This window comes from Monodelphis domestica, chromosome 4 (assembly GCF_027887165.1).
Source record: "Monodelphis domestica isolate mMonDom1 chromosome 4, mMonDom1.pri, whole genome shotgun sequence".
Lineage (NCBI taxonomy): Eukaryota > Metazoa > Chordata > Mammalia > Didelphimorphia > Didelphidae > Monodelphis > Monodelphis domestica.
Genome location: NC_077230.1, coordinates 142862411 through 142877518, shown reverse-complemented (window position 1 = coordinate 142877518; position 15108 = coordinate 142862411). Strand labels below are relative to the sequence as shown.

General features: G+C 35.2%; 1 pseudogene; it reads right to left on the bottom strand.

The window, feature by feature from the left end:
• Positions 1–2330: 2330 nt before the first annotated feature.
• Positions 2331–15108, bottom strand: part of LOC130458953 (U1 small nuclear ribonucleoprotein C-like) — a 147888-nt pseudogene continuing 135110 nt past the window's right edge.

The window sequence follows — 15108 nt, the reverse complement described above, 5'->3', positions numbered from 1 at the left end:
AGATTAAAGAGATTACTGGGTTATTTTGACAATTAAATTATTTTATATAATTTCCCTCTGTATTTTGAAAATTATTTAGGTTTTCTGATGATTGTTGTTTCTTTTTAAAGAGTTGAAAAATGTATTGTTTAAGAGAAATATATTAGATAGCTGTTGTTTGTCGTTTGTCTTCAAAAAGGGATCAATGATACAATGATGTTGGGGTCAAGGTATAATGTGTTTTGACTGCGGCTAATAAGTACAACATGAGCTTGGAAGGCTTTATCACTGGTGTGACGATTTGTGCATCTCACATTTCCTTTATGTTATTGGAATTCTGTTTTGCTTATGGAGTACAATGCCTTCTTTGATGAAGGCATGACTTGCTGAATAGTCCTGTACCAGCATCCCTCAAGTTTCAAAAAGTGGCCCTAAAGTTTTTCAGGGTGATTTTGAAATAGTTCTTGTATCACTTCTTCTGACATCTTTATGAGTATTTCCTTTGAGCAAATTCTCTGAAAAAAATTATTTTGTTTTTTTTTTGTTTATTTTTTCAATGCTAAAACAGCTAATATTTTTATTGTTTATACATCACAATACAAATATAAGCTGCATTTCTACCCCACTCTTTCTTTTTAAAGAAGGGAAATTTAACAGGGCAGTTAACATACATACACACAACAACAATAACAGAACTGGCAACCTATCAATAATCATGACGGAATTTTCGAACTCTCTAAGGAGAGAAATGTAAATTAAAACTCTGAAGCTTCACTTTTCACAAGTGATTTTGAGAAAAATGACAAGAGGAAAATTGTCAGTGTTGGAGGGACTGTGGAAAGACAGGCACACTAATGCACTTTTGGTAGAGCTAGGAATTTGTCTGAGAGTTCTGAAAAATGATTTGGAATTGCTCTAAAAATCACCAAAACACACATCTTTGACTCAGTGATAACATTATTGACATATAACCAAAGAAGGACAAAGATAGCAGGAAAGGTTCCATATATACAAAAATATCAATAGCAGCACTTTTTGTAGTAGCAAAGAACTGCAAACCAACAATACTCACCAATGGAAAAACATCAAACAACATATGAAATATATGAAAGTGATGGGATATTATTGTGCTATAAGAAATGGACATGGATTAGAGAAATATGTCAAGGCTTCTATATACTAATAGTAGAGGGAAAGTAAGCAGAAACAGAAAAAAACAGTTTGCACAACCACCACAATATTAAGAAACACAAAACCAATATACTTCAAAGCTCTGATCAATGAATGTATTATGAAATTGTGACTTCAGAGGACAGGTAAAGGATGTTTCCTTTCTTTTACTTCAGCAGAGAGGTATCAAAAACTACATAGGTATGGAAAAAAGAGAGAATTTTTAGACATGTCCTATGTGTCAAGGGAAGTTCATTCCCTCTCCCTCCTGGAGGGCCAATTGGTTGATAAACATTGCTCAATTACCACAGTAGTGTCTGTGAACATCCAAAGGTCAATAAAAGAAAGTATGTGGAGCATGGACGATTGGTGGGTAGAGAGAGGTGAGGGAGAGAGAAGTAGCCGATAGAATCAAGACATGTGGTCTGAGAACTTAGAATAAGGAAGAGATTTAAATCTATGCCTATCTACCTTTTATATTAATAAACTTTATGAAAAATAATAACTGGTAGGTATATTAATTTTAAATATAACATCAATAAGCTTATAATTTTTTTTCTTTACTGTGCTTATTTATCACAGGGGAGAAAAATACTGAAGGATACAGTAAGGTGTTGGACCACTGAAAGTGACAGTGGATATAAAAGAGTAGTAGTAGTCTCTCTGTAACCGAGGTTGACAATTGTCTTTATACGCTTTCATCTGTGATGTAGATGAGTGTGCACAAAAACACTTGTGCATGAAGGAGATTTAAGTAGGTAAGTCGATGCACAGACAGTCCCACTCTCTTGGCATTGGAAGCCTAGGTCCATTGGCACAAAAAATCGTTACACCTGGAGACTTCCTCAGCTGCATTGGATGGCCTTGTTGTCTTTTGTGCTCCTACACGCCCTAAGCACTCCACAGTGCTTTGCTGTGTCACCCTCTCAGCCGTTGAACCTTCTTATTGGTTTCTTCCGTCTGTTCAGCTGAAGCAGTCTTCACATGCTGGGTGAGCAAAGCTTTAGTTCACCAGGGGTCTACAACTATAAAAGAGTATCAATGTTTTAAAAGGAGAAAGGGGAAAAAAAAGAAAGGGAAAAAATAACATATCTGAGGCCCAGCACCATGATACTTTGGTGAAATGAAATGAACAAAGAAATGAAAACTGAAAAATGGGCTTCCTCATATTTCCTTAATTTTTATCTGTCTGGTCTGGGCATCTCTGGGTGAGTGGGTACCATAATGGGATGGGGAAGAGGTCCCATCATTGGAGGATCAGACATCATAGGCATGTGACCTCCCATGGGAATCCTCATGCCAGAAGGAGGCCCAACAAGCATCATCCCAGGAAGGGGAAGCCCCATCCTGCTAGGGTAAGGAGGTGTTATCAAAGGCCCTCCTAGTGGAAGATCAGAGAAAATACTGTGGGGAATTCTCCCTTGCTGAAATGTGGTAGTTGTTTTTTTTATCAATCAGGCTCCAGGATTACTTTTCCATCCTTTTTGATAATAGTTTCCCAGATTCTTTTTGTGCTTCCTTCCACTGCCGTGGATCTTCCTCACAGATGGAGAATCATGAGTGAGGTAGATATCACAGTAATTGCAGTAAAACTTGGGCTTTATGTTCACAAGTGCCTTATTCTGTTCCAAGCAACTTCAGAATAGCCTGACTGTTTTCCCCACATTCTTCCACATGGAAGGTTAAATTCAGGATGCTCTTATTGAACAGTTAAAATGGGACCCATCTCATCAGACAGACACACAGCAGGGGTCCTAAAGGATAGCCTGCACCCCAGCAACAAGGAGAAAAGGGGAGGGAGGGGGGATAAGGGAGAAGGGAGTGGGAGAGAGGACCAGGGAGAAGGGAGAAGGGGGAGGGAAAAGGAGAGGGAAAGAGAACAAGCCACCAACCATACCCAGCTAGCTCAGGCAGAGATGCCTGGGAAACAGTCTTTTAGATAAATATGCCTTTGAAATTCCAGCTATGTGGTCATTCCAAGTGTGTTGTGTTCTTTACTAGAGTTTGAATGCTTGGCAGTTCAGCTTAAGAGGACTTGAGCATCCTTTACCTTATCCTGATAAGTAATCTTCAGAATTTTCTCAAGATGTATGAGAAAGAGTGTAGTTTCATAAATACAGATATTCAGATATTTAGAAATGTGTAAACCTGAGGTGGGGGGTAAATGCATAGTAAAGAGAATTTGGATAAGAATGGAATGCGAGATTCTATGGTGATAAGTCTATATACTTCAGGCTGTCAAGCCTGCTCAAGGACTTGACTGACAAGTTCTTGATAAAGATTAGAAAGCTGGGAACAAAGCAGAATAAGGTTCTGATTGTTCACTCACCACCTAAGCATTTGCTATAAATCTTCTCCTCATAATGTGCAGCAACCAATAAATTTTAGGTTTATCTTGTAAACCTCAAAATTTCTTCATCATAATTCTGTCTTTTAGGAAATGGCAGAATCATCAAGGACTATTGCTACTGAAGACCCAATTATGACAAATGAAGAAAAAATAATTGGAAAATTAAAAATTTTACAAACTGATATCTGGATAAGATGATTCCCTGAATATAGGTGTACCATTTTGGTCACATTCCACCACAAATATGACATCCACACCAGATCAAATAATCTTTAAGAAATGCAGTGAAAAATTGCACTTCTTCCTACCCAGCATTACACAAAAAATCAGCCAGAAACTTTTGGACAATAGGAAAGGAGGCCACACATTAAACCAGTCAGTACTAAATTGAGCAAAGAAGCTAAGCTTCCCAGTATTACAGGCAAGGGGTCAGAGATTCATATAGTCTACAAAGCTCTGTGACTTGAGAAAGGCAATCAAAAGATAAGCAAGAAGCCCCAGGCCAAGAATCTTGGAAGTTTCAGTGTATGGCAGAGAACAATATGGTTTACCAGTGTTCAGTCACTGGCATCTCAGATCCATAGTGTCTAATATCTTTAGCATTCTGACTTCAAATGCCAGAAAGGGCTTTAAAGTTATAGTACTCTGAACCTCAGTGATTTTGGGCAGGGGTTGGTGTTAACCCTAAGAGATTTGATGTCAACATAGCAACACAGTTCAACTAGGGTTGGAAAGCTAGAAAAGTAATTCGAAACTACATTCCAAAAATCAATGAACTGAACAACCTTTGACCAATAATAATATTATTAGACCAACAACAAAGAGATCAGAGAAAAAGGGAAAGAAGCCACATGTACAAAATGATTATCACAACACTTTTGGATCTTAAAAAGAACTAAAACAAAAGTCACTCTTTTGAGGAATGACTGGTCATATTATGGTATATTAATATAATGCCATATTATTCAATTTTAAGAAATTATGAAAGGACTCAGAGAAAATTGGGGAGAAATCTGACCCAAGACAGGATGACTTGAAGAAAACCAAGAAGCTTAAATGCTGACTTCAATATTGAAAAGGAAAAGCACTTTAAAAGACTTAAGAACCTGATTCATTCAGTGGCCATTCACAACTCATGTCCTTGCAGAAGCATGGTGGACTGAGCCACCAGCTACCTAAATAATAGATACTTGGTTTATATGTTATATAATAAATACTTTAAAAATCATCTGTTCATAAATAACACACTTTGTTTTATATAGAATCTTCTCTATTCTTTCCATAGAGAAATGTTTGTGATCATTGAAGCTGGTCAAAATTAAACATATTTAAAATGTATACATTTAAAATTAATATAATTTTAGGATATCTATAGATGATAAATTAACTTTTAATAATCTAAACAAGACAGGGCTCAGTAAGTGGGCATACCATCAGAGAAATAATTACAATAATTTTTATTTTTTATTCTGAAATCAGAAAGCAATAGAAAAATGTAGTTAAATTTAAGAAAGGCAAATAAAATAGTTGCTTTTATATATGACCAGGATTACATGGTGGATATCATGCTGGTCCTGGACTCAGGAAGATCTGAGTTTAAATCTAGTCTCAGATACTGGTGGGGTGACCCTATTTAACTCATTTTACCCTACTTGCCTCAGTTTCCTCATATTTAAAATGTAAAAGAGGAGATTGTGGCAAACCACTATGGTATCTTTGTCAAAAAAATACTGAATGTTTCATAAAGAGTAAGACACAACTAAACAACATATTATGTCTAGAGACAACCAAAAAGCATAATTTCTGGGAAAACAATTTAGTTTTGCAAAATTCATGATAAATATATACAAAAAATATCATTGCAAAAATTAATTGCAGCTGTTGCAGCCCATGAAAAATGACATAAATTCAGTGAAAAATTCCATAAAATACTCAAATGGCATTACTGTATACATTGATACAGGATTTTGATGTAAGTATTTAGAGGAACATCCTCTGAAGAGAAGGTATTTTCTATCCCTTCCCAAACCAATGTCAGCCCTATTACCATCAATGGTCAGGTTTAACTAGCCTAACTGAAGTAGCAAGACACCATCAAGAGGAATGGCATGCATGTGGTAAGAGGGTCACTTCACCACCTCCATTTAGACTTTTACTTCTCTTCAGATCCATATAGAGACAGCCTATGGCTAAGAACCTCCCAAAATAGTAGAAATCCTACCCTTAACCAACAGACTCTGATTTCATAGCCAGTTTCACAAGCCCATTATCCAGAGGAGGCTCCCAGTCAAGAAGAAGTACATCATCCCTGCCATTCCCACTACCAACCACTGCCTAACTGCTCCCCTTGGGCACCTAATTGTTAAGAGGTCTAGGAATATCAGTAAAACTTAGCCTATCAGTCCTTCTCCCAGAAGAACTCACAGTTACTGTTCAGTGTCAAACATTGTGGAGATGTAAGCTAGTAACTGCCACTTCAGGAGCCTCCTCAGCAGCCACAACTATTAGAGATGCAATATTAAAATTTAATTTTCTGCAACTTCTAGCTTTAGTTATATTCCTCAGCTATATAGTAGGGATACAAATGCAGTTTAATCTGTTAACCCTTTCTCCAAGTATGCATATAATTATGAGGATCAAAATAACTATGGATATGAATGAACAAAAAAAAAGGTCAGTAAAAGAGTAGGGAGGAAAAGAAAGTGAAGCCATGCAGTATGGATTAGTTACATTACTAACAAATATCTCCTCAAGGAGAAACTTCAGTGAACAGAACCTCTAGCCAGACACACTTGAGACTAGAGGGAAAGACACCCATAGATAAATTCAAATAATAAGCTTTACCACCAATACTTTGAATTTTTCCTGAGAATGTCCTACTTCCTTTAATGTGTGTGCATGTGTGTATGTGTGTGTGTGTGTGAGAGAGAGAGAGAGAGAGAGAGAGAGAGAGAGAGAGAGAGAGAGAGAGAGAGAGAGAGAGAAAGAGAGACAGACAGACAGACAGACAGATAGAGACAGAGAGACAGAGACAGAGGCAGAGACAGAGGCAGAGACAGACACAGAGAAAGAATTGGAGGAATAGAAGAATTAAAAGGTTTCTGCCATGGTGGCATAGAAAATGAGGTTTGGTAAAAAGACCATTTCCTTATTTAATTCTTTATTATTTGTCTTGCTCTTGTATTTTAATTAACTGCTTTTTGCTTTGGATTTCATGTATCTTATGTGTGGTCTGGAATAGTGTGGCAGGAACTTAAATCATGATTTTAAATAGATAATGATCCCAAATAACACATTGATTTTGGAAATAGGGACACCATGGTGTAATTCATGGGAGACTCAATGCTAAATGTGTAAAATGAGATTAATTTCCCTTATTTGCAAAATCAACAGAGTACTAAATCAACCAACCATATCCTTGTGTAACCCATGGTAGATTAATGTAGAAAAGCATGCTGACTAAGAAACAGTGCTCCATTCAATACTTTTTGGGAGCTAAAGTTTTTGTTTGTTTGTTTGTTTTGTTTTGTTTTTAAGAATTATGAAAAATGAAACAAAATGAAACATTATTATTTTTAATATTGTGCCAAAGAAAATAAATTGCCTTTATTAGCCCATTAAAAAGCCTTTCTAAGTCTTTATAGACACTATTATACAATTTTTGAGAGTAGCAATATTCAGTGCTCAGCATTGCTTTTTACAATTTATCACTACTTTAAGAATTCTCTATTGTTTTCATTCAGTTACTATCACTTATTTCTATTTCTATGTAGGAGTTGAGGGAGTCAAAGCTGCTATTTCATTACTTGTAAAATGCTAACTTCAAAATTTTTCTTCCACTCTTATCACAGCAACTCTCAAGCAGCCTACTCTGGCCTCACACTTTCCTCTCACCTTTATACTATAATTTTTCTCTTTGTTCTTTTAAAAGACTAGAGCTAGTGAAAATAGTCTTTTGTTATACTTCAAGTAAGATTTAAGAAGACTTATGAATTATTGGGTGATTTTGATCAAAATTTAATTTTAATTTGTCAGCAATTTGTATAATGTTTTGTCAGAATTAGCTAAACATTGTTATATTTCAATATAGACTCAGAATTTTGCAACTGAAATGGACCTTCAAAGTCATTCAGTTCATCCTCTCACTTCACTTAGGAACTCTCTCTAAATCTTCTCTAGGACATAGAGAGCTGGTTTTATTTTGAATAATTATGGTGCCTGAGGTCATTATTTAATTTAGCAATTGATCTAGTTTTTAAATATCCTTGCTTTTAAGAATTTTTTTTCACTTTATTTGCTGATATCTGCTTCTCTATAATTTCTAACTACTGGTCCTATTTTTTTCTCTAGCATTACATACAATACTATACCCTCTTCCACAGGAAAAACCATCATATATTTGAAATCAGTTAGTTATTATGCCACCTTAAACTTCTTTTTTACTAGATGGCAAGATGGAAGTTGAAAGATCCTTGGTAATTAAAAAATAAATATGCAAATATAAATATGTGTTGTTGCACAATATGGATATTATTTATACTATATTGTGTTTTTATATGTATATATGTCTTTACCTAAAATTCAGCTTTCTCATCTGTAAAGTGAATAGCTTAGATTATGTGCATCTTTCTATATTAATTCAAATTAAAATTGCATTGTCTTTTTTGTCACATCATGTTTCTGGCTTATATTGAATCTACATTCATTTGCAACTATTTAATCATAAAAAATATCAATTACTACCTAGATAGATTTCCTATATAATGTATTTGTGCAGTTCATATTACACATAAACATAGGACTTCAACTTTTATCACTATTATACTTAATTTTTTAAGTTACAGGCTACCTAGTTTTTAAAGATTTTTTTGGATTTTGGTTGTCATTCGATAGATTAGCTGTTCCTCTTAGATTTTTGCCATCTCTAATACTGATGCCAGGGTTAATACCTTTGTCAACTGTCATATTGGTTTCTTCCATCTGTTCAGCCAAAGCAGTCTTCACATGCTGGGTGAGCAAAGCCCTGGTTCACCAGGGGTCTATGACCCAATGGCTACCCTCATAAGGTTTAGCCAGCCTGTCGAAGCCCTTGCCCCGGGGTGTGGCTGGTGCCTCATGCTAGCAGCTACTAGGAGCCACAAGTGAGAGCTGGGTGAGGGTCAGAGGCTGGAGAGCTTCCCTAAGAGGGCACAACAAGCCCTCCATACCAGAGATACTACCCCTCCCTGAGCACCCCATACACCCCTCAGAGAAATATACAAAATGTAATCACAACAGTGATTATAAATGGGATGAATTTACCCATAAAATGGAAGTGGATAGCAGAATGGATTAGAAAACAAATTATTTCTTTATGTTGTTTACAAGAAACATGTGAGGCAGATAGCCACATACAAGGTGTAAGGGAAAAGTTGAAAAAGAAGAAAAAAATCATATCCAAAAAGGCAAAGGAACAGCTCAAGTTGGGGAAGGGCAAGGAAGACTCAAGATTCCAGGAAGGAACAGAGGAGCTAAGAGGATTCCAAAAGTGTAAGTTCACTTCTGATCAGCTCTCTCCTGGAGTGGGGGGTCTGAGAGAGGACCTCTGAGATGGAGGATACCTCTGGCCATTGACTACCTTTGAACCTCTAGATCTCTCTGGTTACAAGTGAAAATAAAAGTTGATTGAGACTTTTTAGAAAGCCATCTACTGATAAGATATTTCTTTCCTTTAGTTGTCCTGAAGGTCAACTCATACCCAGATTAGCTTAGGAGGAAGGACAAACCCAATAACTGACCAAAGGAGGGTCAGGCAGACAGCCTGAACCCCTCAGCATTGGGGGGGAGGTCAGTTGCTAATCTATGGGAATTCTTATCTCCCACTTTCCTTAACCAAACACCCTCAACCTCCCTTCCCTGTGTGTCCTCAAAAATAATGCGTTACCCTTTAGATCAAGTTTGCCTGCTTTCTGATATCAAAGAAGGGGGGAATCATACCATTCCCAAAAAGGGAGAATAGTTCAAGACCAGGACTAAGGAGTGAATTAGGTATTAAAGAGAAAGGTGGTATTGGGATATTGGGAGGATCCAGAGGCAGGAACTTTACCTGCATCTTAGCAACAGCTCAGATCAAGAAGGGAGGTAGTGGGTCATTTGCTAAGACATTCTCCTCTATTCCTTAACCTCCACCTCCCAAACCCAATCTCTGAGGAGACATATTGTGTTCCTCAGGAAGACAAATAGAAGAGAGGGGAGGATCAATCTCTTCCATCTCTCCATTTCTTCAGTTCTCTCACCTGCTCTTTCCAGTTCCCTAGGGTGTGAGTGTGTGACCTCCTTCTGGTCATATATTACAAGAGTAAATGTAAGAGCTTATGTGTAAGAACAATCAATCAAGAATATCAAGGAAACTAATGAAAAAATGTGAAGTATGGTGGCTTAGCAGAATCAGATTTTAAAATGTACTATAAAAAAGTGATAACCAAAACAATATGGCACTAGCTGAGATAGAAGGGTAGATGGATGGAATAGACTTGTGGAGTGACTTATCAAGGTAGTGTGTGATAAAACCAAAGATCCCAGTTTTGGGGACATGAACCCATTCTTTGACAAAAATTGTTGGGAAAATTGGAAAACAATATAGGAAAAATTAGGTTTAGATCAACTTCTCACACTCTGTAACAAGATAAATTCAAAATAGGTAAATTACTTAAACATAAAGAGGGAGATTATAAGTAAATTAGGGGAATATAAAATAGTATGACTGCCAGATCTAAGGGAAAGAGAAGAATTTAAGATCAAACAAGAGACATAGAATATTACAAGGTATAAAATATTTAAAGTTTTTATATCAACAAAACCAAGGCAACCAAAATTATAAGGGAAGCAACAAGCTGAGAAAAATAATTCATAACAATATTCTCCAAAAAAGGTCTAATTTCTCAAATATAAAAGGAACTGAGTCAAATGTACAAGAAATCAATCCATTCCTGAATTGACAAATGGCCAGGGGATATGAATTAGCAGTTTTCAGATGAAGAAATCAAAACTATCACAAATCACGTAGAAATGTTCTAAATCACTCCTGATTAGAGAAATACAAATCAAAACAACTATGTTTATTACCTTACATCTACCAGATTGGCCAAAATGACTGTAAAGGAAAATAACAAATGTATGTGGGAAAAAAGACCCCTACCTCCTTATACTTGATTAGATTTAGTGATAGTGATAGGTTTAAGATATTCAGTATTGTGATTCTAAAGTGATTAGTATAAATTCCATTATAGTCTTAATACAGTCAGTAAAATTCATAATTTTTATAAGCATTTCTAACTAACTTTAGCTTAGTCTAGGCCAGAAAATTCTTATGCCTCTTTTTTTCTCTCTTCTTCTTAATTCTTTCCCTCTATATTAATTAAACCAACATAAAATTCCCAAACTGATTTGAATGTTTTTTGGGGGATTGAATTACATCCCTGGGGACCATAGTATAATATATTAGCAAAACCCTCTAAATTTACCCCTAACATGACCAAGAAAACAGGTGTAGAAGAGACAATTTGAGAATGATGGTCTACCTGAAAACCCAGAAATAAACAGAAATTTTGACATCATGATATAAGAAATTATCTAAGAAAACTGTCCTGATTTTCTTGAACAAGAGGACAAAATAGACCTTCTAACATTAAATCCTAAAATACATCTCCAAGGAATATAATTGCCAAATTTAATAGCTTTCAAACTAAGGAGAAAATTTTATGAGAATCCAAAAAAGAGACAATTCATATATCAAGGAATACCAATCAGGTTTACACAGGATTTGACAGCTTCCCCACTAAAAGACTATAAGACTTGGAATATGATATTCAGAAAAACAAGACAATTGCGTCTTCAACCAAGGATCACCTACACATCAAAACTGACTATATACATCCTGGGGAAAGGACAGGCATTCATCAAAATAAAAGATTCCCATGTATTTGTAAAGAAAAGACCAGAACTAAGTGGTTCCAAACACAAAATTCAAGAGAAACATGAAAAGATAAATAAGAAAGAGAGGGGAGAGGGAAAATATTTTTTTATTTAAATTTTCTTCTTTATGGGCTTCAATAATATCAAAATATTTATAATAATATATAGAAACATGTAATTTGTAATTCTCAAAAATTATATTTACTATTATAATAATTAGAAGAATCATTCATAGACAAAGATTGGGGTAATATGTGGTCTAAGATGATATGCAAAAAAAAGAAAAAGGGAGGGGGAAATAGAAGATGGCACCAAGAGAAACTCAAAGGAATGAGATAAATAGGTATAAGGGTAATTTTAGGGTTGTGACTTAATCTAAATTAATTTGGTCCCCAGGGAATATCCCAAATAAAATACCCAAGTCAGTTTGAAAATTTTATGGTGGTTTAATTAATATAGAGGGAAAGAATTAAGGAGAAGAGAGAGGGAAAGGGTATAAGATTTCTCCCACCTGGTCTGTGCCATGAGGAGTTCAAAGACCTCCACCACAAGGCTTTTTCAGAAGATTAGAGGCTTTCTTAAGAGGATAGTGTTTGGAAGGTAAAGGAGAAAAGAATCAGCCTAACTCTGAGAGAGCTCAGTGAAGATCCCTCACCTGAACTAGGCTACTAAGCTTCTTCCAGTATTGTATCAAGGAAACTCACTGCCAAACCCAGACAATAGCTGCTGCCATGCCAAGATACCAAGATGCTCAGAACACTTCCACCAGAGCCACTTCTCCTCAAAAAGAGCCAGAGAAAGGAAGTGATGTGAAATATATAGATGATCTTTACATCATTTTCCTGCATCTCACATGTAACAATGGTAGCTTAAGCTTGATTTAGGACATCCCAACACAGGCTTCTGTCAGTTGTTTCTGATTTGTCATTTGCTAGCATATGTCTGTCATAGGCCATCCTCCTCAACACTTAATGCTTAAGTAGAGGTGTAGACATTTCTGTTTTGTTAGACTAAGGAGGGTGGAGTAAATCTAAAGTTCACATAGAATAATCTATATCACACAAAGAGACACACAGAGAGGGGAAGGGAAGAATTCTATTATAAGAAGGAGAGGAAGAGAGTGCTAAAAGGCAAAACTTAAACCTTACTCTCAGTGAAACCAATTCTGAGAGAGAAGACCATCTAGATAAATTGGAGTATCGAATTCTATCTTACCCTACAGGGAAAGTGATATGGGAGAAACTAAGGGGGGGAGTGGAGCAGAGAATACAAAAAATGAGGGAAAGAGGGGTAGGAGGGAACTTAATCAGCACTAAAAAAATAAAAAGAAGGGAACAAAAAGGGTGGGGCAGAAAAGGAAATATAATAAAGGTGGGGAATAGGGGGACTGACTAAAAGCAAACCATTGGCCTAAAAAGATATAGTGAAAGAAGAAAGGGCAGAACTAGGAGGGGATAACAGAATGTTGTGGAATACAGGAGTGATTATCATAACTCTGAATGTGAATGGAATGAAGTAAACCATAAACAAAATCAAATAGCAGAGTGGATTAGAAACTAAAATCCTACCAAAAAACACATATGAGGCAGGTATATATTCATAGAATAAGGATCAAAGATAGGCTCAAGATCTATTGGGCCTCAGTTGAGAAAAGAAAAAAAAAACAGGAGTTACAATCATGCTATCTGAGAAAGTCAAAGTAAAAATAGATCTGATCAAAAGAGATAGGGAAGGTAATTACAGGCTGATAAAAGGCTGTATAGACAATGAGGAAATATCAGCTATCAACACATATGCACTAAATGGTATAGCATCCAAAATTCCAAAGGAGAAACTAGTGGAGTTGGAGGAGGAAATAGATAGTAAAACTATACTAGTGGGAGACCTAAACTTTCCTCTATCAGATCTAGAAAAATCAAAACAAAATATAAATGAGAAAGAGGTAATGGATGTGAATGAAATCTTAGAAAAATTAGAGTTAATTGATATGAGGAGAAAAGTAAATAAGGACAAAAAAGAATATACCTTCTTTTCAGCAGCACATGGTACATTCACAAAGATTGACCATGTACTAGGGCATAAAAACATAGCAAGCAAGTGCAAAAAAGCAGAAATAATAAGTGAAACATTTTCAGATCATAATGCAATAAAAATAATAATCAGCATGGGTACATGGAGAGGCAAATAAAATTTAATTGGAAATTAAATAATATGATTCTCCAAAACTGGTTAGTTAGTGAACAAATCATAGAAAAAATTAATAATTTCATTGAAGAAAATGATAATAATGAGATCCTATGGAATGCAGCCAAAGCAGTACTCAGTGGGAAATTCATATCCATGAGTTTATATATTAACAAATTAGGGAGGGTAGAGGTCAATAAATTGGGCATGCAAATTTAAAAAAAATTGAAAGGGAACAAATTAAAAATTCTGAGATGAAAACTAAATTAGAGATCCTAAAAATTAAAGGAGAAATTAATAAAATATAAAGTGAAATAACTATTGAATTAATAAATCAGACTAGAAGCTGGTACTTTGAAAAAAATAAAATAGACAAAGTACTGGTCAATCTAATAAAATAAAGGAAAGAAGAAAACCAAATCAACAGTATCAGCGATGAAAAGGGAGACCTCACCTCCAATGAAGAGGAAATTAAGAAAATCATTAAAAACTATTTTGCCCAATTATATGACAATCAACATGGCAATCAAGGTGATATGGATGAATATTTACAAAAATATAAATTGCCTAGATTAACAGAAGAAGAAATAGAATATTTAAATAACCCCATATCAGAAAAAGAAATTGAACAAGCTATCAAAAAACTCCCTAAGAAAAAATCCCTAGAGTCTGATGTATTCACAAATGATTTCTATCAAATTTTCAAAGAATATCTAATCCCAATACTATACAAAGTATTTGACATGATTTACAAAGAGAGTGTTCTACCAAATTTCTTTTATGACACAAATATGATACTGATTCCAAAGCCAGGCAGGTCAAAAACAGAGAAAGAAAACTATAGACCAATCTCCTTAATGAACACAGATTCAAAAATTTTAAGTAGAACATAAGCAAAAAGACTCCCAAGGGTTATTCATTATGATTAGGTGGGATTTATACCAGGAATGCAAAGATGGTTTAATATTAAAAAACCATCCACATAATTGACCATATTAACAAGCAAACCAACAAAAATCACATGATTATCTCAATAAGCACAGAAAAAGCCTTTGACAAAATAAAACACTCATTCCAATTGAAAACACCAGAGAGTATAGGAATAGAAGGCCTTTCCTAAGAATAATAAACAGTATATATATAAAACCATCAACAAGTATCATCTGCAATGGGGATAAATGAGAAACATTTCCACTATGATCAGGATTGAAACAAAGATGCCCATATCAACTCTATTATTTAACATTGTACTAGAAACACTAGCAGTAGCAATTAGAGAAGATAATGAAATTGAAGGTATTAAAATAGGTAATGAGGAGACTAAGCGATGATGGTTTGCAAATGATATCATGGTCTACTTAAAGAATCCTAGAGAACCCACCAAAAAGCTAGTGAAATAATAAAAAACTTTAGCAAAGTTGCAGGTTAAAAAATAAACCCATATAAGTCCTCACCATTTCTATAAATCTCCA